General features: G+C 36.4%; 1 protein-coding gene and 1 long non-coding RNA gene across 9 annotated transcripts in view; both read right to left on the bottom strand.

Annotated features, from left to right (window-relative positions):
- The window catches only part of Hr3 (nuclear hormone receptor 3 ROR-beta), a 212,373-nt gene that overhangs the window by 53,735 nt on the left and 131,289 nt on the right, over window positions 1-27,349 (bottom strand). The gene's annotated exons all lie outside the window — the stretch shown is intronic.
- On the bottom strand, window positions 15,270-22,985 carry LOC143265142 (uncharacterized). The gene is made up of 2 exons (XR_013039324.1): window positions 16,048-22,985; window positions 15,270-15,953 (listed from the first exon to the last, which is right to left on the bottom strand). It is a non-coding gene; the product is annotated as an uncharacterized LOC143265142 (long non-coding RNA).

Here is a 27,349-nt window from a genome sequence, read left to right as displayed (position 1 = left end):
AGTCCTCCAGTTCCAAAGTCCCAAAAAGAAGTTCTGAAATCCTACTTCAAAACCTAAAATTTTATCAGTCAATCGTATTAGTCTCCAACGAAATAATGAAAGGTAACCGTAAAATATTTGGGGCCTTCGAAAGTATAAAGGGGGCCCAGTAGCGCCATCTGCTATTCGAAAAGGCGTTCCTAAAAGCGGCGAAAGAACGGTTACGATTTACTTCCCGTCTTCCAGACGATCTTATCGTGCGGTTAACGCGAGCCGTTTCGATTTTACGAACGCGTACCGCGCTTATCCTATAAACGACGATTAATAGCCTGGCTATATCTTGGCGACGTTCGATCACGAGTTAACGTCCATTATCAGCGGTGGCGATACAGGTTGAGAGCGTTTAGGGGCGCTAACGATCGCAACACGGCTATTTCGTGGCCGTTGATCATGCTCGTCGTTCTGCACGGCTTCGTCGAGCTTCTGGCAAGCCGACGAAAAGCTCTGACGGGTTTCTCGTGCGAGAAAAGTCAACGTTTTTCCAGCGGTCAATACGAGAAGCTAACTGGCGACCGGGTGTCGGAAGGTTAGTAACTTGGTCAACGGTGAACGACCGAGGGAGGGAAGTGCGCATGCGCCAGTACGCCGGTGACCCAGATGCGCGCAACGTGATTGCCGCTCGGCCGTTCTCGCCGATTCTCGGCTACCCTCGGGGCCTCTCGCGGTCGCCTCGCGGTTGACCCACATCGCTGCTACTCGCGGTACTCGCCACCGCTCGCGCGCTCTTCGCGCCGTTCCTTCTCTCTCCGTCTTTAGCCGTCTTCCTTTCTCACCGACGAAACCTCTCGTTCTCTCCACGCTCGCGATTCGCCGATGCGCCTCTCCTTTACACGGACTCCCCGATGATTCCCTTTTGAGCATCCCGCGGGAATTGGATAGGTTCGATGATAATGAGGATGGGTGTTAATTTGATGGAGCTCGGATGATTATTAATTAGGAAATACGTTACATGCTGTTTCATAACGTGCCTTCGATTGTAATTCGACAATTTCGAGGTTTCTGCGAGTTTCGAATATCGCATCGCTTTTAAATTGATTCTACTCGAAATTTAAGCGATTATTCAAGATTGTCCGATTGGAACTACTGAGTTAAAAGCGGAGAGATTTCGCTTCGACGAAAATAATATTTATGAGATATTGATTCATACATTATTAATTAGCTGAGAAATAGATCGATCGTGTAACTTGAAATTTGGAACACAGATTATTGGAAAAGTTGAATTAAATTTACTTCGTGTCATTTTGAATTGTACAAATATATATAAAAGAAACAAAAAATGTATAAATGGGAAATATTGGTTACAGTTTCATAACATAGTTCCAATTTTACTTGAACAATTTAATAGGTTCTGACATAGTATCCTCTTCTGATAGATTACTTGAAATTTCATAAACTAATTTTACTTCAACGTCTGAATTGCATCTAGTTGCGGACTGTGACTTTTAACTGAGGAGGTTCATAAATTATCTGTTCGAAATTTGAGTTCAGATAATCGAATTTCTGTGGAGGTCATTTTAAAAATAATATATGCAACTATTTTTATAGAAAGAGAAAATAATTTGTAAATTATTATTCAGGGAATATATTAGTTACGACAAAAGTATTTGATGGCAACTTCGACAAAAATGTCTATGAACCAGAAATTGGTCAACCAGTTTGATTGTCTGTTTCATAATGAAACACGTCTTATAATTACAAGGTAGCGCTCCTACAAGAAAAAGTTAATTTGTAAATTTATAATTATACGAGAAGGGTATGTATAACGATAATTCAAAAATTCAAAACACGGTAGCCACTCGTGATTCGAGGAAAATTGGAGGATCCAAGAGGACCTCTGAAATATGAAAAGGCACGTACAGTGTGCCCGTACTTGAAACTGACTTACTGAAGCGTTGCTCACTCGTGACTGCCACTCGTCTGAATTCTACTATCTTTTTGCTCGTGGCAGGGTGTCAATGCTAGCTATTTCATTACCAAAAAAGTTGAAAATAAAAATAAAAAATCGGGTCTCTCTGTTTTTCAATTTACGGCTTCGCGAGATTTTTTACCAAAACATTTTTCCATTATGCTTCATCCGATATTCCACGGTGCTTTCGAAACAACGTTCTATCTGGACGTTATATCTTTACCTGCAACCACGATTCGCGAAAGAAAGGCTCGTATGCGCTAGGTATTTCTAGCAATGGCACACAGTTTGCACGGCGCTCGTTTCTGCAAACGTAAGAATGTCGAAAGGAGTCGCGGCACCTTGAACGCTGTCTCGGTATCTCGCACGGTTAACAATATAAATGACCGCCGCCAATGATCGTTAGAAAACCTGGTGAGCAGCGATATTAATCGTCGGCTTCGATTACGTTTCGCGTCTATGTTTAACCTTATCGCCAAATCTTTTATCTTTGCAACTTCATTTGAGCTGGATTTATGTTTTCAAATCTTTTAATTCACATATTCTCAATTTTTTAATATTACCAAATTTACAAATTCATCACAAGTCACTTCTGGATTCATACATTTTTAAGTTACATTATGAAATTTTACAAATTTTTTATGTTTTGAATTTTATTTTGTTGTCATTTAATTCATTTGTAGATTGCATTTTGAGGTACCTATATCCTGAGATTTCTGTGTCTGAATTACTATTTACTGAAATCTTTATATTCTAAAACTCCTGTCTCAAGATTCCTATCTTCTTAAATTTGTATATATCGAAATCTCTATGTTCCAAAATCCTTATGTCTCGAAATTTTTATATCTCAAGATTTCTATGTCCTGAGATGTCTATGTTCTCTCTGTATTCTATGCCTTGTAATTTCCATGTCCCGAAATCCCTATTTCCCAGACCGCTATGTCTCGAAATCTCCATGTACTGAAATCCCTATAGTAGATCTCTATAGCTCGAGATTTCTATGTCCTAAAACCCCTATAGTAGAAGATTTCTATAGCCCGAGATTTCTATGCCCCAAACCCCTATAGTAGAAGATCTCTAAAGCTCGAGATTTCTATGTCCCAGAAACCTTACAGTAGAAGATCTCAATGCGCCAAAATTCCTACATCCCGTATCCCTGCACCCTGAAATTTCAATGTGCAAAATGTCTATATCCCGAATCTCCATATTTAAAAATTCCTAAATTCCCATACTCCTAAATCTGCAAATCCCCAAAATCCCAAGTTTCTGATTTCATCAATATCCTCCAATATCACTCTCCATTTTGAATATAGACTTAGGTCTTCCACTCTAGAATACTCCTTTTTTTAACCTTTGTTTTCGATTCGTGTCTACCGGATACACTCGTTATATCGCCTCGCAGTCGATGTCCGTCATTCAAAGTTACGGCATATTGATTTTAATGCGGCATTCGCGTTGTACGAACGGTAGGCCCGTTTCACGAGCCCGTCGCGAACCGTAGAAATTAATTCCTTTCAGCTTTGTCGTTTTCCTTCTCCCGCAGAACTACCGTTTGAAGAATATCCATAATGCAGTTCATTTCGTCCCCAAGGAAACGGCACGGAGGGGACTTTAGATTTCGAGTGCCTCTGAAGAGGCGACCATCCTTCAGTCTTCTTTTCGCTCGGTCTCTTTCTCTTACCAACCGTTTTTTTCTGTTCTTCCTATTTTTCTTTTCCACAGACAAATTAACGAGCGAACCGGTTAAACAATTTATTTTATCCTTTGACAACTATCGGCGCCCGTAATCGTTCAACCTTTTATAACCTGGGGATGTTCTTATACGGTGCAAGGGTGATTTTCATTATTATCAGGAGTTTAACAATTTGGAGATTAGAGATTGGACATGTGGTAATTTGGGGATTTGACAACTAGGAGTTTGAATTGGGAGATTTTTTTATTTTGAATTTATGTATGTAAAAAATTTACCCCATTTGTTCCCACAAGCATTTTTTTTTTTAAGGGGCAATGATGCCTGTACAGATATACAACTTTATTGAGCAAATACAACCTTCTGTTATAATAAAAATAATAATACGTCTCTTCATATCACAAACTTTAACGCTGTACTCATATGAGTGCGGAAACACATGTGTACATTTAATGTTTTATGAAAGTCAATGAATGCCGTGTACTCAAATGGGGCAAAATGGTTTAAGAATTCATAGAATTTCGAATGTGGAAGTTGGGTGTTCCGGAGTTCGCAAATGTTGAAATTAGCTGTAGAAATCGAATTCTAGGAACGGAAGAGATCCCACATGCTATAATCGTCCTAATGTAAAGTCAGCCTACATTATAGTCCGGTGTACGTTGCCCTCTGTTTCCGAGTAGCCCGCCGTCAAAGGGTTAAAACCGTCTGTCCACGAATAGGTAATCAATCGATACGGAAACGTGGTGGTGCAACGATCGCGCAAGAATCGGTTCGTTCACTCGTTAGCCATGAAGTTAGCATCGAACTTGTCGCGTAATTGAAACGTCTTTCTGGCGAACTGGCGCAACGACGACGATTTATGTACATCGTGCCAGTAAAACGCGCTCGTCATTTAGTTCCGTTTATTTTTAGTCGTCGCTCGGCCAGCGTCGCCGCCGCCGCGTACAATAGCCTTTATTCAATTTGACGAAAGACCCAGGCACGCGTCACCACTCGTTTTCCGGAATGCTTGCAGTGAAATTTAGAAAGCACGCCCGCATCTGCATGATCTCGTGTCACACGCTGAATATGCATAGCCTGACAGCAACAGTCGATACGTGGCTAAGCGACAATGAGGGATTGCCCGGGGATTTCCTTCGCGTTTTTTAATCGCCTCTCTTCTTTTTTTTTCGCGGCGAAATATGTTGCCGTCGATACGACACGCGTTGCGAAACTCTCGTTGGCCCATTTTAGTTGTTGCTGTCTTAATCGCTGGGTTTTTGTTTCTTTTTGACACGTTTACCTGGAGGGAATTTTTGGTTCTCGTATTTTTTTGGGTCTTTTGGGGAATTATACGGGGGTCGTACTTGAGAAGTTAGGTAAGGGTTGTGATAATTTGAGAAACTCCAAAGGGATTCGATAGTTTGGAGATTTGAATTCAGAAGTTTAGACATTTTGAGGTTGAAAATTTTAGAGACTGAAAATTTAGGAATTTGAAAGATGAAGAAATTTCGGGCGGTTGAAAATTTGGGGCACTGTGTGATTTGAGGTTTGAAAATTAAAAAATTAGGGAATTTAAGAAGAAATATGCAAATTTAGAAATACAGAGATTTGTCAATTTGAAAAGTAAGTCCACATATTTTTAAATAAAATTGAACCCAAGATATCCATAAAAATTACCCCAACATCTTGTCACTCACCTACCTATAAAATCGGTTCCGCAACCATCAACAAAAAACCTTATCAAACATACCTTAACCTACACCACAAAATACATTTAAATCACTTTAATTTCCTGTGGAAACGCGACCGCACGCTGAGTCGATAATCGTCCAAAAAGTAGACAAATCAGTACCGTTTTTTACGCGATCGAACGTTAATTGGTGGAGCGATTCGAACGATTAATCGCCGTAACGGCAGCGCAAACGTCCCCGATCGAATGCAACCGATTCGAGATAAGAGGTGAATCTTGCCGCTTGCTGAAATGCAATTCGTTGGGTCGTTAATGAGCATGGATAGGAATGTGTCGTGCGATTTTATCGTCGACGACAGACGGCCGGACAGATTGTCGTACGGTTTCGTACAACGCATACTGCATTCGCGTGCAACGTTCCTTGAACGCGGATGCACCGGCACCGGTGCATCGAAATGTCACGATTCGAAATGCAAGTCAACGAAGTAGGAATCAATTTCCGTTTTGCATTTATACGAAGTCGCTTCGTTCGTTTTCTGCGTCCGCTCGTGATTTCAAACGCGACGTTTTTTTGACACGTGTCACAGGGTGTTGCATATTTACATCGCTTTTTTTTGCATGTTCTTTCCTGTGAGTTACAACTTTAATTTTTTCGAGAGGTAATTCTGAAACGGTATCAGATAAATCTGAAATTTGTAATTTTGCGATTGAACAGTGTGATTTGAATAATTTTGGAGGAAAGTTGCACCTGTGCAAGTGGTGGCAATGAATAAATTCTTGTATATTTAATTTTTTTGTAGTTCTATAAAATTGGCTTAATTTTGGGTACACTGCCAGGTATTAGCTTCTTTAATTTAATAATGTTCATATGATTCAGCAATGATATGTTTGAGATGACATTTAAGAACATATAAGACAGCATCCACGAAGTAGTAGATCATAGCTACCCTTAAAAGAAATCATCCCTGAAAAGATTAAAAAGAGCCACAATTTGGAACATTTTAAGTAAAAGACAAAATGCAATTAGAAAAGACAAGAAATGTCTCTGAAAATTTCATTAGTAACAAAATATGGAATTTATTTATGTTTGCCGAAACAGAAGAATTTCATATTTTACATAGCACGTTTGCGCGGGAATGCAACAAGAGGTTAAATACGAAAACGCGAATGCCTGAGTTATTCGTTGAAAAGTAATTTGAACGAGATTAAAGCGTAAAATTCACTCGGAGCAGAAGAAATAACTTTACACCCGTGGGCTTGTACTGTATCGTGTCCGTGTTCCGAAACTAAGACAATAAATTTTTCTAAATCTCCGCTTAAACTTTACCACCGAACAGTCTTTCAGGTGATAGCGAAACTTTGAATGTAAGAGACCGGTCCGCTTTTCCTAAAACTTCTTATCTTGACTCGCGTGAAAATTTTGAAAACAACTTTCGTTCCATCTCGAACTTGCTTCTTCCGTCTCCGGATACATCGGGAAGACATAGTGGAACATAATTACACTTTTATGCGAGGTTCTTGCATGAGAATATTTGAGAATACGCTCGAAAACGTCACCCTTTTATTGCGATGATAATTGAAGATTTCATTTAGAATGGAACGCCTCTACACTTTCAATAATTCCACGCCGTATTGGAAAACGATAAATCGAAAATTCCGCGCGTTGTCTATGCAAATTTCATTCGCTTATCAATTTCAAAAATTCATAACTCGAAAACTCAATAATTTTACCATAAATTAATTACCGGCAAGCTGTGCAATTTCTCTCGTCAATTAAAGTACCCGATTATCGCTCCACCAATCTATTCGGAATTGTGTTAACCGTTCATTTGTGTACGATTTATAATAGGTATTATTGTTTTTGTTCAAAATATGTTTCATACATTTACCTGTCACATTTATTTTGCGTTTCTCTCCAAAATATAATTTACTTAATATACACGTACGTATTTATTTAAATCTGTCATTAACGATTCTCTTTTTGCATTTATTTATGTATTATAAAATTTTGTTTCCGTAAAATTATTACATGCATCAAGTCAATAATATATGTGGATTTTTAATCTTTCAGACAACTACTTTAATTATCAACGTACAAAAAAATATTTGTATAAAATTCGAAAATTCTAAAGATGTATCGAATAAGAAATATTAACAGCTGAAATCATTTTTCGAGCTTAAAAGCTCGCCATGATTTCAATACTCCTCTAAAAATTTAAGAGTGCGATACACAAACCGTGCTGCATGTAAGCCACAGTATGTGCATTCATCGTCCTGAAAGGGTTAAAAATCGATCAACCTAAAATTCTCTTCTCGTATGAACCGACACGATCGACTAAAGCATCGTGCGCGTATATTTCCGATTCAGCCGCCTGGGGCCATGTTCATCTAGGAAAGTGCGCGTCCATTTCCATCGGGACGCATCTTGCACAACGCGACGAAACGTTTCGCGCTTCCGTCTGTATTTTTTTTTTACCGGCGATACGTCCGTTTTCATCGTTCGTTCGCTGCTGGTCGACTATGTCGCAAACTTTCGTTTCGAACATTGCGGACGGACGTATGACTTTCAATCATTCTCCAATTTTTCAATTTTCCGATTTTCCTATCATCCTATTTTCGAACTTTCTCAATTGACCATTCAACGATTTTTCAAGCTTTCAATCCTTCAATTTTTCAGTTTTTCAGTTGTTCAATTTTCCAATTTTTCAAGCTTTCAATTTTCCAAGTTTTCAATTTTTCAAGTTTTCAATTTTTCAAGTTTTCAATTATTCAAGTTTTCAAGTTTTCAAGTTTTCAAGTTTTCATGTTTTCATATTTTCAAGTTTTGAAGTTTTCAATTTCTCAGTTTTTCAATGTCTCAATTTCCCAATTTCTCAATTTCTCAATTTCTCAATTTCTCAATTTCTCAATTTCTCAATTTCTCAATTTCTCAATTTCTCAATTTCTCAATTTCTCAATTTCTCAATTTCTCAGTTTCTCAGTTTCTCAGTTTCTCAATTTCTCAATTTCTCAATTCCTCAATTCCTCAATTCCTCAATTCCTCAATTCCTCAATTCCCCCATTTCTCAATTTTTCAAGTTTTCGATTGTTCAATTTCTCAATTTCTCAATTTCTCAATTTCTCAATTTCTCAATTCCACAATTCCTCAATTTCTCAATTTCTCAATTTCTCAATATTTCAAGTTTTCAATTGTTCAATTTCTCAATTTTTCAATTTTGCAGTTTCAAGTTTCCCACATTTCTAAGACATCAACTCTTCGAATACCCTTGTCACTTGACTTAACAAGTTCAAGTTTCTAAATCATCTAATTCTCAAATTCAAATTCAATTCAACTTTCGAATTGCTAAGTTCCCCAGGTACTAAATACCCAAACTACAAAACCCTTCTGAAAAATCGACATTCATCGATCAAGAAGCGCAACTTATGAACATGGTCGAAGCCGACTTTTTGGCTGCTTTGCAACCGGGATGTTTGGCGATTTCGCATTCGTCGCACGGTCCCGTGCACGCAATAACCGCGCGCAAACTGTTCGGAACAGCCGGTCGTGCGCGGCTACGGCATACGGAGCCGATTCATCGAACAAGCATGTATTTATAGCAGGCCGAGTTTCCACGAAGACTTTTCCTGGCGATGGATCCTATGGACACGAAAGCCGCGAAAGCCAGCCAGCCCGAGCGAATTGTAGGACTGTTTGGAATTCTCGGCGGCGACCCGTGTCCCCTTCACGATCTTGTTATTGCTGCTGCTGTTGTTGTTGTTGTTGTTGGCGTTGCTCGATGATTCACTTGCACGCGAGAGCTTTATTTTGTCGCGAATTATGCGCAGCCGATGACTTATTTATGTTGGGAGAGTCATTTTAATATGCATACTACAACTATGAGTTTACGTGCATCTTTTGCGTTTGTGTACTTTTGTTAATTTTGTTAAAATGCAAATTATGGGGTTTAGCATTCAATTGGGGAAATTGTTATTAGATCTTACAAGTGATTATTCATTTTTCAATTACTATATTTTTTTAAAATAATAACTGCATTTTATTATATGTGGAACATATGTGTAGTGAATATACAATGCAGTTTTGTTATTTTTATGTATTTTGGTATTGGTTTCATGTATGAATACATATCATTTTTACATGGAATATGTACTTTATTTATTGAATAAATACATGTATACCTTTTTTGTTGAACGTATGTGTATACTTTTTTCGACGAATAAATACATATATCATTTCGTGTAATGTATATTTAAGTCATCGAATAAATATATATACTTTTTGGGAAACTGTGCTCGATGAATAAATGCATATACTTTTTTGTCAAATATATACATGTACTTCATCTGAATAAATACATATACTATTTGCGTAATTTGAAAAAGAAATGTCGGAGAAGGGCGAGGAAAAGTTAAAAGCGAGTACGGCAGAGAATATCTAAATTAGGCTCCACGGATGGCAAGACGTTAAGTAACAGGTGCACAGTGTATATTCTAACGACTACTTTGTAAAACAAATTAGTTAATGATCCTGACTGATGTGATTAATTGAAGTTCTAGTTCTGTAACTGGCATAAAAGGGGGCGGCGAAAGGCAGAGGTGAAGTTCTCGGCGGTGGAGGAAGGCAAATGAAATTACAGTAGTCTGCTCGTTAATTACGGCCCAGAGACAGTTAATTTGTTTGCTAATAAACCTAGTAAGAATCTATGAACATCGAATTATTATTATCGTTGTTCTACGAACTTCCGGATCGAGACTAAATCTTTGAGAACAATTTTTATTCATTCAAGAGTGATTGTATTATGTTAAAAAATTACCAATAACTTTAATATTTATTGGTATTGAAAAATAAACAGAAAGGTATTCATAAACAAACAGCAATTTTTTAACAAAATTAAATGACCTATTTTCAATCTTCCATAATCGATATTTATTTTTAATCAAATATTGAAAAAATGTTACCAGTTATTGTAATTAAATTCTGATAGAAAATTAAACACAGTGTACAACGAATAAAAGTTTTAAAAATATATACAACTGTTTACATAACGCAACATCAACGACTGCATTATAAATCGTTCGTTAAAGTCAGTCTTAAAATATCTCAAAGCATAAGTATAAAATTAATCTGGTGTTATATGCAACGCTAAGAGCAATAACCGATGCACGCAATGCATCTATTAAAACGTACCTTTTTATTACACTTTCTTGAATAAAGCATGCGTTCAAATACAAGATAACGAGCCACCGAGCTTCGGCTTATGCAATACATTACTCGCATGAATATAAAACAAAACATATGCGGAATATTTATAGCGTTCATATTTAACGTTAACACGTTGGCTATCACAGTAGATACAGTAAAGCTTAAGTAGTATGCCACACGATAGTGCGAATTCTCAACACGTTCACTGCCACAGTGAAAATGGACGTGCGTTGTAAGACACGGTGCAATTACTGTAGATTCTCGTTATATCGCCATTCAACGAGTTTTAAGATTCATTGTTGTTTATTGCAGTATTTGGTTCATTGAGATTGTTCTTATTCTTGCATTCATTAGTGCGTGATTCTGAGAAAAATGAGAGATGAAGAAAATGATAAAATTTTTAAATTTAAAATTTCTAAATTTCTAATTTTCAAATTTCCAAATTTCTAATTTTCTAATTTTCTAAATTTCCAAATTTCCAAATTTCTAAATTTCTAAATTTCCAATCTTCAATTTTCTAAATTTCCAGTTCTCAAATTTCTAAACTTCCAATTTTTAATTTTCCAAATTTTCAAATTTCCAAATTTCCAAATTTCCAAATTTCCAAATTTCTAAATTTATAAATTTCCAATTTTCAATTTTCAATTTCCCAAATTTCCAGTTCTCAAATTTCTAAGTTTCCAAATTTCTAAATTTCTAAATTTCTAAATTTCCAGTTTTCAAATTTCTAAATTTCCAATTTTTAATTTTCCAAATTTCTAATTGTCAAATTTCCAAATTTCCAATTTTCAAATTTTGAAATTTCCAATTTTTCAATTTTCCTATTTGCAAAATTTCAAATTTACAAATTTTTAATTTTCATATTTCCAAATTTCTATTTTCTAAATTTTCAATTTTTTAATTTTCCTATTTTCAAAATTTCAAATTTCCAAATTTCTGAGTTTCCAATTATCAAATTTCCAATTGACAAATTTCCAATGTTTCAATTTTCCTATTTTCAAAATTTCAAATTTCCAAATTTTTAATTTACATATTTTCAAGTTTCCAATTGTCAAATATGCAAATTTCTAATTTTCAAATTTTAAATTCTCAAATATCTACTTTTCGAATCTCCAAATCGTCAAATTTTTAATTTTCAACCCCTAAGTTCTCAAATCTTAAATTCTCAAATTTCTGTGTTCTAAGATTCCAAATTCTTTAATTTGAAATTCTCTAATTTAAAATTTCCCAAATTCCAAATTCTCAAACTCCCCATCCCTAAATTTCCAAATACCCAAAATTCCAACACATTAACCTCCCACATTTCAATCCCGATACCGAAAGTTCCAAAACTCAACCTTCAAAACCATCCTTTCCCCAATAATTTCCATCTCTTATTCCGATATAATTCACAGTGAGCCAATTACCTAGATATACTAATGAAAATTATGCTGATTTACCCACATTTCTACGCAATGACGAGTCAACTTAGCCTTGAATCGATTCAAATCGAAAGTACAGAAATAAATTCTTCCTTTTATACTTCCATTTCACACGGATCGTTCGCAGCAAGCGCCACATGGTTTTTAAACGAACGACAAAAGCGACATGTTCTGTCCGTGAAATATGACAACGTCATACAGGTGTCCATAAAGCTTGCAGGATTATCTAAAGGCGCACACAGACGAACGTAACATTACGCGGCACCGATGTTAAAATTGCAATCAACGTTGCAAACGTCGACCATTCGCCTACGACTAGTCGATTCTCACATGCATATCTACATACCTAATCCACCCACGCTTCGCTGCCGTGCTCTCACGCTTTATTTCATGCGAATCGTTCTGTTGTTCTAACGAAGAAGAGAAAAAAAGTGTGCACCAGAGAGGGAGAAAGAAATAAAAAAGGTATTAACGTTTCTTTCGATTCGTCGTTACGTTGCTTTCCCTTGGGAAGCGAACACGTCACTTTCGATATGCAACGATATCGATATTGAATTGCGTAATGGATCGCTTACGAGTCCCGTAAACTCTCGCCAAGTATATCCTGGGCGTTTATTGTTTTTCACGCGAAAAACCTCTTTCCACGATACAGACGTTCCATCGACGTGATATTTCGATTCAAACGGTGGTTAAATAAATAACGTACGAACCCATCGATATCGATTCACGCGTGTCTGGCTGCGGAAGTATCTACTGAAAAGAATGTAATATTTCGCATCACTATGTGGGTCAGTGGTAACCCTAGGCATTTATTGAAAATATTGCTTTAATTAAACCAGTATAACAATTTTCTCTTGAATTCATATATTTGAAAAATTATTTTTAAAATTTACATCACAATAAAAAATCGTGTACTTCAGTCACAATAAAAAAATCGTTTCAGTCACAATAAAAAAGCGTGTATTTCACAATGTAAAGATATGTGAACTTCAGTTAACGAATATTCAAATATGAATTTTCACTTGTGCCTTTCACTGCAATGTGCTATAGCAGGTTTGAAATACACGCTAACGAAATGATTAACGATCATAACGTTAAAATGATGATTTCAATAATTAATAATCATCTGGAGGAAGAATAATTTCTCGGGGTGTGATTTCACAAATGAGAGGTAATTCGAATGAACCGGGTAAATGTCCGACTTGTACGGGGTGAGAACAAAGGTGCTTCTATCGATTATCTGAAAATAACTCGTACGGACTTAGTAATCGCGTTGCAGGAACGACAACGGGTCAATCTTGCCTATGGCTGCGTATGTGGTTTTCATATCCAGAAGTCTCGCGATGTCCACGTCGGAAATTCATGTCAACCGTGCGTCAATCTATCATTATTCTGCTTGTAATAGTTTCATGAAACGGTTCATTTGTTTACGCGTTCTCGACACATTTTAGTTACCTTCTACAATATTACAGTTATTCCTCTCCCTTTTATTCTCAAACCTACTACTAATTTTATTATTAAATTTTCTTGTAATTTTTTTATCCAAAATTTTATTCAACGAAATCAATAACATTGATGACATTTTTGTCGCGTTTTTCAGCTGCAAAGAAAAGTTTTCAAGAGTAAAACCGTGAGAGTCGTTAAAAAAATTCAAACAATTATTTTCTAATTTACGAGTACTTTGATGACGCTAAATGAAAACCTTTTCCCTCTACGCGTTTCACATCAGCGAGACGAGCCGTTCAAAAAGAGCATAGGACCATCAAATTATAAAACTCGTTAAAACGTATGGAATAACATGTTCAGAGACTGTCGCGCTTTTGTAAAAACCATTTCGATAGAATGCACCGGTTGTACGTTTTGCCGGACGAGCACATCTCGTCATGCTTTCCCGCTGTTTTTAACGCATTTACGCGCTTTCCGGATAGCTTTTCCGCTTAGCTAATGCGACGAGCTTGCGAATCTTGGTGTAGAAATTTTTGGAACAAAAGTAGATCAAAACGGTGTAATTTTCGGGGAAACTTGTAGACCACGATGTACGAATTTTTATACAAGAGATGTACAAATAAAAAAAACGTAGTCTAAACATTTTCGGGGAAAAACGTAGAGTACATTTGTTGGGAAAAAACTTAGATTAACATGTACTAACATGGTCAAAGGAGAAACCGTAGATTTTGACGTAAAAATTTTTAAGAAAAAATATTGTAAGTAGAAAAAAACTTAAATAAAAAAAGCTTACGCTGTGCAAATTGTACAGTTTTTTAGGAGAAGAGCAAGATGTAGAAATTTCTAGTATGAAAACGTGAAGATCTAGAAATTTTCAGAATAATAACAAATCGAGAAATTTTCAGAAGTTCAAGCATCGATCCGCAGAAATCGTTCGAGTAGAAATCGAAATAGTGGCAGTAGTTGGAACGTCAAGATTTTCAGGGCAGAAATAAATTCACAAAAAGGAAATTGGCTTCGGCGTTATGGGATGGATCGTTTCGAAAGTTGTCGCGAAAATTTCCACCAGGGAAAGACTCATTTTGTGAAATGTTTACAATGGTCGACATTTAAACGGTGAGAATGGATTGAGATATGAATTTTGAAAAACGCAATCAGGACCACTGTTTATCTTGAAAATTTCAGCGTTGACCGACTGACCCGTATTTAGCCGACACGCGTACATGTGCACGCGGTTTCCTGTTCCGCATTAGGGGATGCGGATTTTACTACCATAGAAACTGCCTTAAACGATCAAGATTATCAGACTTTATATAACTCGCAACCTGATATCTTTTAACATGCTCAAAAATAAGGGCACTTAATGTATTTAAATATTCTATCATATAAAATATTTAATGTTTGTCGAGGTATTTTTAAGATGATACAGTAAATAAAATTTAAAAAGTGGGACGATATCGAAACCAAAGATGCATTCTTTATGAAATACATTTTTAATCAATTTTTTAATAATTTTTTTTTATTGCGGTTTTTTAATGTACCAGAGGGAAAAAGATGAATATACATATATGTATATATATGTATATATCCTGGATGCAATGTGGTGTTAGACTCTGAGATTGATGCATAATTTTGTCATTCATGTCTAATTTATGTGATTTTATCGTATACACCTATTTATTTATGTTTAAACACCGACCCTAATTTCAATTGATACATTTTTATACAAATCTGTTTATTTGTGTTCAATCTTCAAGTTTAACCTAACTTGACACATATTTTTATTGAGATTTATTTATTAGAGGAACTTCAAACCTAACCTAACTTCTAACAGCAATTATTAAATTTAAGAGATAGAATTATCAGTTAGGGTGGAAATTGAACAACACTTGAAATAATAAAATAACATGTTTAATTTGAAGATATCGTTACATCAAGCTATCGTTAGAATTTCCTTATTGATAAGAATATCGATAGCAATGTTTCTATTAGTGATCAAGACGGTGAACATACAAATTTAAGTGGTTTCACGTGCAACAACGGAACATAAGCCAAAGATCGTTGCACATAATTCGTTCCTGCAACGCATAGGTGCGTTATAACAGTCTGCTCGTAACGGGATGACGACGCGGATGATTCGTGTGATCATGTTACGTAAAGGGAACGAGCATACGATATCATTGCAACGTAACGAACCGTTGGCCTCCGCGATGACGTTGTACGATCAAACCAATCGCGATCGTGTCTTCGATCGGAATTAAAAGACGCTGGAATGCTCAAAGAAGACTCTTTCTTGGCAAACAATTCTCGTTCCAGACATCTGCTTTCGTTTGCATGAAATTGCACTTTTACAACCGGAGTAGAAAAGTCTGTTTTGCTTTGTGGTAAATTTCTTACTTTGTAAGACGGATCAATTGTGGTGGATGGAATGGTTTTGCAGCTGCCAACTGTGGTAGAAACGTTTATTTTAGTCACTACCGTGGATATATTGCAGAAGCTTTCGGGCATAAAAACATTGCAACACGCTGCAAATGATTCTTTCATTTCTTCTCATAAGTTTCAAAGTGTCAATTTTTTAACTAATTTATCAAAGAAAAAAAATTGAAAAGTTATCAGTTTCGAACTGTTACTTTTGTAAACGCGTCATTTTTCTAGTAAGTATTTACGGTTTACCTGTTCCCAAGCAGTTAAATATACATTACAAGAACTTTGATCATAAATATCTCTTCTACATCGGAGAGTTGCGTGCTACGTTGCAAACTTATTGCTCGTGTTCCCCACGATAATACAAAGTTTCAACGAATTTCAAAGGTCATGTGCTTCTCTGGTAAGTCACCAAAAAACCGCGAAGACCGACCTTAATACTCCTAATCGTCCCAGACCGAAAAAGAAGGATCGCGAATAAACGCGCGAAATTCTCGCAATTCCGCGCGCGTATCGTCGCCCATCGAAGGCGAGTACGACGACGAAAGTCGAGGAAAGTGCACGACGATGACGCTACATGCGTGTATGCCCGCGCTGCGGCGCGAACTCGAAGAGGGAGTGGAACACGGAGTGACACACAGAGAGCCTCGACGAAGATAGAATACGCTGGCGAGACAAGGATAGCGACACTCACGGAAAGAGATAAAAGTATCGCTAGAGGAAGAAGGAGAAAAGGAGGAGAGGAGGACGAGAGGAAAAACGGGAAGGGGGGAAGAAAATGCAGGGAGGAAGACGGAAAAACGTGCAAAAGAAGGGGAGACTGGCTGCGTTGGAGAGAGAAGGAAAGACGAGAAGCGTCGAGAGGGGCGAGTGCATAGGGCAAGAGGGGCAGGGGAGGGCGCGCATCGGCGTGCAGTGCACAGTGCATGCACCTCCGAGAGGTGTGGGTGAGAAACGCGTTTGTGTTGGCACGAGCGTGTAACTGGGTCGCGGGTTCGACAACTTCAGCCAAGGCTGCTCGCGCAGTGGTTCTCAAACGATGCTTCTCTCGCGATTTCGCTGGCGATTCGATCTTCGACTTTTCTCCAACGCCAGATCGAGTTTCATGGAAATAGTTATAGCTACTTTTCCTTCCAGTTTTCGCCACTTTCGGGAAAGTCGCACGCGTGGTGGTTGCGTTTTATAATTCGTCGACGTGAATCGCGGTAAAAATAACCGTTTCGCGGAAAACACCGAGAAGCGATCGATACGCGATCCAGCGCGAAAACGCGAGTTTACGGTTTAACTAGCTACGTTTAATTGAAGAAATACGACGCAAGGTTTTTCTTGCTGATGTCGCTGGAGATCGATTGCCAACAGACTACTTGTACACTCACTGGCAGTGTCGGCTTTTAGCAATCGATTTTTGAAGATCGAATGTGAACATTTTTAGATAGGTTGCGAAATTTGTTATTTTTTACTATTTTTTTATTATTTATTTCCCAGAAAAATCAGGTTTATCAAATGTTTAGTCACATTTCCAGATTGTCTAATCTTGACATTTCTTTCTAGTTATCCAATCTTTAAATTGTCAAATTCTACAGTTTACAAACTTTTCAACTTCTGAACTTAACAATAAATATCCTACATTTTCTCAAATTCCCAATTCCACAAATCATCAAACTCCTAAAGGTCTAATCTTCTAAATCTACCAATTCTAAAGTCCTCTAATTAGCAAAAATCCCCTAATTCCCAAATGTCCAGCCTTAAAAGTCCACCCCTGTGGAAAATATACCAATTAAAAGTCGCATAAAACGTGTTGTATCCCTTTTTGCCTTCACAACTATTTTCCCTAGGGAAAAGTACGATGCCCGCGGGTGTACCGCGAGCACGCTATCAGAATTATTTATTGCAACGCTTCGACGAGGTCGAGTGATACAATTCTGCCGCGTGCACCCACTTAGCATCGTCTGAACGCGACATTTTTACGCTCGTCGCACCTGGACCATCGATACGAGGTTTCGTCGATTAAAAGATAGATTAGTTACGGTTCCACGTATGGAAAACAGAGGCGGGTTAACGGACTTCCATGTTGAACAGACATCGAAACGCTCTTCCTAAACACACGTTGTATATTCGACTAGTTTCAACTGCCTACAACTGGCTGAATACGTTAGAACTTCCTGCGAAACGGTGGAATAATTAACGTAAGGTTCGTAGAGGCCTACGGCTATACCTAGCCTTTGCAATCGATTTTCTTTGTATAATCTACATGTGATTTGTATGTCGAAATGACGTAATAAACACGTAATACATTTTCCGTGAACGGCGAGCTTTGTTAAAAAGCTCTGTATGAAATTCTTCATTGATTCATGAGCGAGAAAGATTGAATGCGGCGATTCGACGAATTATGAACACGTGAATCATTTTTTTGTATAATCTATATTCAATTTGTTCGTTTGAGAATCGTGATAATAGAGGCTTTGGATGGTCGATCTATGAAATAATCATAAGATGAAGTGATTGAATTTTTTGACTTTTGAGGACTAACTCTTAGGGTTTTTCATGATGAATGTATATTTTTAAAAGGTATTATCGATAACCATTGTCAATATTTCAGAGATGGTAAATACTGGAAAACGACACTGACAACTATGTGAACCATCATGTCGATCCACATTGTCTTTTTCGCTAATATGAATCCTTACAATTAAACATATCTTACAGAAAGTAAAATTTCAATTAGTATGACAAAAGAGCAATTACAAGTTCATATTTCTAAAAGTACCAAAATAATTAACAATTCTTGAATTGCTAAAGCACTGTTCTCAAGTGTTTAAATGACAAAGCGGTGTAATAAAGCATGGTGTCAGAAAAAAATATTAAAAGTGATGGATGAAACGAAGTGGCAGTTGGTAGGAGTTTTCATGAGTTAACCATGAGTTTCCACGTCTAGGGTTACCTTGGCAGCGGTGATTTAACGAGACTCGCGCAAACAACGCAAACCGCTTTAAGGAGACGGAACAGCGCACAGCTGAATGCAGCGAGAAACTTTGCGTCATGTCGTGCATTATCACGAAAGCACGTTCTTTTTATTGGTTTGCCGCCGTCACGTTATTGGAGATCGACGACACGGTTGTTGCTATTGTTCGGTGCTGTTAAACGGACTCGTTCGTCATTCGGAACGACTTTGTAACACGTTCCAAGAGAATCGTAAGTGAAAATATATGTATGGACGTTTTTATCTGGATTGCATATTGCGAACGTTGGTCAACGAAAGGTTTTAGATTTTAGCCTTATATGAAGACACGCTTTATAGTATCGTGCGCTATATTGCCACGTGTAGTAACATTATATGGTTAAATGATACGCGTTGTTAATTTACTAGTTGTTATATTACCACGCGTTATATCGCCAGGTGCCAATTTACTATTTGGTATATTAACACGCGTTATATCGCCATGTGTTAAATTGCTACGTACCGAATTACCACGTATTATATTGCCACGCGTTATATCGCCATGTGTTAATTTACTACTTGTTATATTACCACGCGTTATATCTCCACGTGTTAATTTACTACTTGTTATATTACCACGCGTTATATCGCCACGTATTAATTTACTACTTGATATATTACCACGCGTTATATTGCCATGCGTTAAATTGCTACGAGGCGAATTACCACATGTTATATTACCACGCGTTATATCGCCACGTATTAAATTGCTACGCGTTGAATTACCACGTGTTATATTGCCACGCGTTAAATCGCCATGTGTTAATTTACTACTTGTTACATTACCACGTGTTATATCGCCACGTGTTAAATTGCTACGCTTCGAATTACTGCGTGTTATATTGCCGCGCGTTATAACGCCATGTGTTCATTTACTACTACTTATATTACCACGCGTTATATTGCCATATGTTAATTTACTACTTATGTTATTGCCACGAAGTATATTACTCCGTGTTAAACTTCTACACATCGTATTCAACGAATTACTATAAATTACTGCCTATTATATCACGTATTAAATTACTGTACGTTATATTGCCGTACATCGAACAGCTCCAATATCGTACTTAACTGCAATTAACAAGTTTTCAAAATATTCGATACGATTAAACAGCACAAATGTATCCATGTTTAAAATGCGAGTGCAATTAACTATCTTTAGTTGGGAAAAATCGATATTTCAAGAGTCTCAAAAGTTGCCAAACTATTAGATTATTACACTTATTAAAACTATTCAGTTTAAAAGAGTTTGAAGGGCGTCCGACGTACTTACTCGAACAAGTATCGCAGAAGTGATTTGAAATTGTACGGCGATCGAAGTGCTTGAAAATTCGCAAAAGAGAGAGTATTGAATGCCCATCGGTAGCCGGCTTCTCGAGTCGCAGTGGAAAAGAGAGGGTCGATTTACGTAATCGCATCCTGCGTGAATACGATAGTCAGATCTCGTGGCGGCATTTATTTACGCGTCGCGTGTACGCAACGCGACCGGCAGGAAAACTCGGTTGGAAAACACTGTCGAACGATTTCCCGCGTGAATATAACTACGTAAACTAGCTGCATGATGTAATACGCTTTTAGATTTATCGATTCTTGACTTTCGACATTTTCACTTTTCAAGTTTTTATTCTTTCAAGTTTTATTCTTGTTGTTCGCTTTTTCAATTTTCATGTTTTCGAGCTTTTGACAAGGTTCCAAATTATAAATTTTCATATCTTCAAATTCCCAAACTTCCAAATTTTTAAATCTCTACAAATGGAAATATGTAAATTTTCAAATGCTCGAAATTCCTAAATTCTTAAATTGTGGAATACCGAAAATCCTAGATGACCACGATTCTAGATTCCTGAATTCCTAGATTCCCAAATTAAATTCCAAATTTCCAAATTTCAAATTCCTTCAAATTCCCACATTTCCAAATCCCCACATCCCTAAATACCAAAATTTTTAAATTTCAAATCCTCAAATCTCTAAATTCCTGAAATCTCAAATTTTCGACTGCTTCTATTTCCAAATCCCTATAAATCTCCAACTCCACAAATCCCCAAATTCTGAATTCGAAAATTTACCATTTAAAAGTGAAATTTTCCCCTGCGAGCATATTCCCTAGGGAAGCGCACGATGCTCGCCAAGGTGCAGTTTGTATCGTAAATAGACTTTATAAACTATAAATAGTCGTTCGATGGTAGCGCTGGGAGAAGAGTTTCGCTTCATATCTCCACACGGAGACAAATAAAAAAATATTGCATTTCGACTTATACCACGCTAAACAAATTTGTTACCAGCACCGTTTACTTGATTTATTTATAGACAGTTAACCGTGTTCGCACGAGGTTGAGATCGTATAAAGGTAATTAGAAATTCGCGATGGAAACGCGCTGTTACGAAATGTTCTCGACCGAATTAATTAATTGTATCTCGGCTATAAAACACGTAATTACTCTGCCTACCGCTGGTAATTCGAACCTAAGAAGCCTGTGATAATAAACATTCTTAAATAGTACGAGAAAAAATGTGTTGATGAATGATGTTATCGTTAACTCGAGTTTTATTAGGCGAATTGAACACGCTTTTTTTCGGAGCTTTTATTCAATAGTTTCGTTGAAAGTATTCTTTCGATGTTTCTAAATTACGTCGTAATCGAATCGAGATTTATTTCTCGAACGGTGAATAACCGGCACTCGTTCAATATTAATAATCACCGTTCCAAAGGAATTCCTTCGATTCTTCGATCACACGCGTCCCAGTTACGCGACATAATCGAACTATGCAGACCAGCCTGAACTTATTTCGTGAATACTTCTCATACTTATTAAGTATGTACATAACTCATATCACATATGGAACTTCTCTATAATTTAATTAAATCAGATACATCAAAGGGTATTTGAACAGTAATATTTTATTCGAAATACGATTTAAAAGTACGGACTTTCGATGGCATTCAAGAAGTCAAACATTCTTAAAACCCTTGAACGGGGAACTCGATCGATGTAATAAATTTAATAATTCGAGAAACCTAGAAATATTATTAGTTCCTGGAGGATATGTATTTATACCTAAGGATTTTTAAGTTTAAATTAAGGTGGTTTTTTATAGAATAGTTAGATATTTTAGTTACATCATGTTAGATACTTTAAATAATTTGGAATGTTGCTTTGACATTTAATGTTAATGCAACTTTTTCGAGTTGATCTTTTATATAATAGATGTTTAATAATATTGTATATTATCTGAAAAATTGATCATTTAGAAGTGCCGTTTCAAAAACTATCTATGTGATTGTATTATGTGAACGTTAGATAAGTGGACTCTTGGAGACCATGCAGGTCATATAGGTTCGGCAGCTAACCAGACGCGTACATTACCTTAAATATATGAAGATTATTTAGTAAATATAAAAATGCAGACTTTTCAAATTGGTCTTTCATATAATAGATGTTTAATAATATTATATACTATCTTGTAAAAATTGATCACTTAGAAGTGCAGTTTCAAAAATTATATATGTGATAGTATTATATGAACGTTAAATAAGTGGACGCTTGAAGACTATGCAAGTCATATAGGTTCGTCAACCAACCACATACGTTCATACCTTAAGTTTGTGAAGATTATTTGGAAATTTATATAAAAATATAGAATTCTCAAATAAATATGCACTATTTGCTATGTAATAGAAATGTAGTCATATCAAGTAGTGTGTCATATAAGTTGACTGCTGAAGACAATGCAGCTTCCATAGGTTCGTCAACCAACTTATCAAACGTGTACAGTAAAAGCCTGTGAAGATTATTTGAAAATTTATATAAAAATGCAAACTTCTCAAATAAATATGTATTATCTGTTATGTAATAGAAATGTAGTCATATCAAATAGCGTGTCATACAAGTAGTCAGCTGTAGACAATGCAGGTTCCATAGGTTCATCAGCCATTTTACCAGACGCGTACACTAAAAGTATGCGAAAATTATTAAAAATTTTATTAATTAGAATTTGAGTGTTTCTATCTAATTAATGATTTCTAAAACGCAATGTTGCTTTCTGAAAGATGTTTCGACCATTCGTGAATTGCTAATCTATCGTCACAGCCGGCGCGCGATCCGGAAAGCGCAAAGTCCGCGTACTCGAGCGCGAAATCGCGCGCGACGTCGAAACCCGCAGCGTCGCGACGCGGCCGTCGGGTAAACACGACGATCGATTTCTCCACCCTGCCCTGCCCTGCCCTGCCCTGCCTAACCCAGCCTAACTTCTCGCCACGCTACCCCACAACCTACTGAACGTACAGCCTACTCAAGTTTTTCCTCCTTCTTTGCTCCTATCTCGAAATCTTCGAATCATTGCAAAAATAGAAATCATTTCCAATCGTATGACTTTCGTTCAATTACATATCATGTAACTGTGTGTCGTGTGTTACGTAACTGGCAAGTATGGACGAATTCAGGGGGTGGTTTTGTGTGATTTCTCTTTTGACATTTTCTTTCGGACGGTCGGAAGTTTTATGAAAAATTTCGTTATTAGACTCCGAATATTCATGCGTTTCGACGATAAAAGCGACACACGTGCGTGTATGTGTTTTATATTCGCTGTGTCCTATATCTCTAGATCTAACAGTTCTATACACAATTATACATGTGAAAGATTATGCATATTATATGTACTATTTTTTTAATATTATATTTTTCTGTAAGTTCTATTTTAACTGCAAAATAACATGGCACGTTTCATATTGCAAAATATGAATTGTACAAAAAGAATGATTTATTAGCACAAAACGGAAAATGTTGTTTAAAAATAAATATTTGCATAAATATCTGCGATGTAATAATTATATTTTTCTCAGGGTCTTCACCGGGTTTGTCCAGAAGTAACTATAAGTTATAAAGGCAGCTGGTCATTAAATTCTTATCTTAAATACAGTGTAATTGTGCGATAAATAACAACACGTTACAAAATGGTTATCAATGAATATGTGTTCCAACAAAATGTATCCATGCTTTATTAGACAATTTAAGAAATGAAAACTGAGTTGATGTACTATTTTAAAATTACAAATTTTCATTTCCATCGATGTGTTAGCTATTTTTATGTTTAATATCGATGTCCCATATTTCTACTACCGTTTTCATTATTTAACTAGTACTTCTATTAGTTTTATGTTTTGTATTAATTGTCAATTTGTTGTTTAATATTTTTATTGCTATTTTTATGTTTGACTTTGCATAAAATGTTTTTGTTGCTGGATCCAGAACTTTTTGATTGAAGTTTCAGGAATTCTTTTGATATTATTATGTTTCCATTATTGCAATTTTTGTCTGTTTTTCTATATCTGTACGTTGTATGCATGATTTAGGTGAAAAATATTTCAAATTTAATGGAATGGTAAGGTGATAAAGTTCCAAATTTCAAATTCTCAAATTCCCAAGTTCTTAAATTCCTAATTTCTCAAGTCCCAAACTCTCAAGTTCCAAACTTCCAAATTTCAAATTTTCAAATTTCCAAGATTCCAAATTCCTAATTTCTCAAATCCCAAACTCTCGAATTCCAAACTCCCAAATTTCAAATTCTCAAATTCCTAATTTTTCAAATTCCCAACTTCTCAAATTTCAAACTTTCAAATTCCAAATTTCCAACTTTCAAATTCTCAAATTCCCAACTCTCGAATTCCAAACTCCCAAATTTCTAATTCTCAAATTCCTAATTTCTCAAATTCCCAACTTCTCAAATTCCAAATTTCCAACTTTAAATTCTCAAATTTCTAATTTCTTAAATTCCCAACTTCTCAAAACCCAAAATCTCAAATCCAAAATTCTCAAATTCCAAACTTTCAAATTTCAAATTCTCAAATTCCCAACTCTCGAATTCCAAACTCCCAAATTTCTAATTCTCAAATTCCTAATTTCTCAAATTCCCAACTTCTCAAATTCCAAATTTCCAACTTTAAATTCTCAAATTTCTAATTTCTTAAATTCCCAACTTCTCAAAACCCAAAATCTCAAATCCAAAATTCTCAAATTCCAAACTTTCAAATTTCAAATTCTCAAATTTCTAATTTCTCAAATCCTCAACTTCTCAAACCCCAAACTCTCGAATTCCTAATTTCTCAAAACGCAAACTTCGAAATTCCCAAGTTCCCAAATCTCCAATTTCTCAAATCCCAAACTTTCAAATCCCTAATTTCTCAAAACCCAAACTCTCAAATTCCTAGGTACCCAAATCCCTAATTTCTCAAACTTGAAATTCCCAAATCCCAAATCCCAAATCCCAAACTCCAAATTCCAAATCCCCAAACATTTAAATTCTCAAATCTCTCAGTTCTCACATTCCAAATTCCAGTACAACTCCAGTCCAACAATATTCAGCCATACATTTTACCCTAAACCTACAGATTAACAATACCAACAATACACTACTTATAAACAAAGATATATCATGAGAAGTAAATTCGATAGTAACAGTAATGACCGATTTATATCAAATACCACAATTTATATTTAATGGTTTGTGTTTAGATAAAAAGCTCCATTTCTCTTGTTGCATGTTTCCCACACTTTCAGACAGTTCACTGCTAAAAATACCGGGAAACCGTTAGACCAGCGCTTATAAAGCGTTATTTTAACTTTACAATTCGTGTCGGAACGCCGCAGACCTTAATGATCATAGTTGTATGGTGATCACGTCATAGCAAGAGTCAAGTCGTAGTCATAGTCGCCGGACTCGCTTTACGCAATCTTATCGTTCGTCTCGAGCTGCAATGCCCTCTCCTTTGTCTTTCCACGTTCGGTCATTTTCAACGATACACTGTTATGAAATATTACGAGAACTCTGTGAATAGCCATCGCATGCCATTACGATTTTCCTAGCGTAACTACGCTTTTTCCAACCTTTGTTCTGTTCAGAAAAGGTCTTTCAGTTTCGAAAAATACGGTACCATAAATTCGCACGAGCTAATTAATATGAACCGAATTAATCAAGCTCGTCGAACTGCTAATAAAAATTCGGGATTATTTTTTCAACGATATATTTTATTCATAACTTTCTTTTTATTCAATTTAAATTAATTTCTATTCTCTTTACATTCGAGAATAAAGTTAATTCCAATTAATTAATTCCGATTGTAAAATTAATTTTTGCTTCCCGAAGAGACAAAAGCAGTAACACGAAACTGTAGGATAATAAATTTTTAAAGAAACCGAATAAAAAGGAGGGAATATAAAACCGGTTAATTACAGAAACATTTTGACCGTCTTTCGGTGGCTGACGTAGGTGCATTTTCAGCGACCGAACGCGAGCAGAAAAAGCAGAAGAAAGATCGTTCGAAAATATCGCGGGTAGTGTGTGTCTCCGGTTGCATAACACTGCACCCGGTTCTCTTTCTCCCTCGTTCTCTCTCCACCCTGTCCTCTTTTACCTTCGACGTGACACCTGCTCTCTGTCGCGAAATTCTTTTTTCTCTCCGTGCAAATCCGTGCAACGCGACTTTTTGAGGATTCTGTGTTCCCGTTTGCGGCTCACACTCGCCATCGTTACAACCGTCCACCCGCCTATTTTCACATTTTCCACGGAATCGCGCCCAGCCTTTATTTCGTTTTCTGAAAAGCTTTCCCGCAGCTCGACTATCTATTTTTTAATTTTTTTTTTTTAACGGAAGAAGCTCGGAGCCTCAGGCGTACTCGAAGCAAAATAAAAAAACACCGACGGACAATTTGCGAAGAATTCGAGTGCGATTAATTGCTCGGAACAAGTGCGAATTCGTAATTTGCGATGTGGAACGCGGTTCAACGAGTTTTTCACGACCGTCTGTGAGAATCGCGGCCTTTGGGGACCCAGGGATCGCGTTTCGTGCGAACCAGTTAACAGACACTTTTGCAAGCATGCTGTCTCATTTTAATTTGTATGCTTTCTAATTTTTTGAAGTCTTGAAATTTTAGTTGTAATGGGTGCAATATTTGGGAGAGAGATTTGTATATTTCTGAGATTACATACGTGTGAATTTTGGAATTTTTGGGATTTTAGGAATTTTTGAATTTTTGGGGTTTTAGGAATTTTAGGAATTTTTGGAATTTTTGAGATTTTTGGAAATTTTGGGATTTTTGGAATTTTTGGGGTTTTAGGTGTTTTTGGAATTTTTGGAAGTTCTGGGATTTGTAAGGTTTGGAGGTGACAAATACCCTAATTTGCAAATTTCAAATTCGAAAATCCTTAAATTCTCAAATTCCCCAATTTTTAAATTCCAAACTTCCAAATTTAAAATTCTCAAATTCCCAATTTCCCAAACTCCTAATTTCTCAAATCCCAAATTCTCAAATTTCCAATTTCTCAAATTCCAAAGTCTCAAGTTCCAATCTTCCAAATTTCAAATTTTCAAATTCCCAATTTCTCAAATTCCAAACTCTCAAGTTCCAATCTTCCAAATTTCAAATTCTCAAATTCCCAAGCTCCCAAATCCTAACTTTCTCAAATCCCAAACTCTGAAATTTCAATCTTCCAAATTTTAAATTCTCAAATTCCCAATTTCTCAAATCCCAAACTCTCAAATTTCAAGTTCTCAAA

This window comes from Megachile rotundata, chromosome 9, assembly GCF_050947335.1.
Source record: "Megachile rotundata isolate GNS110a chromosome 9, iyMegRotu1, whole genome shotgun sequence".
Lineage (NCBI taxonomy): Eukaryota > Metazoa > Arthropoda > Insecta > Hymenoptera > Megachilidae > Megachile > Megachile rotundata.
Note: the sequence above shows the minus strand (reverse complement) of the source record. Positions and strands in the feature narration are given on the sequence as shown.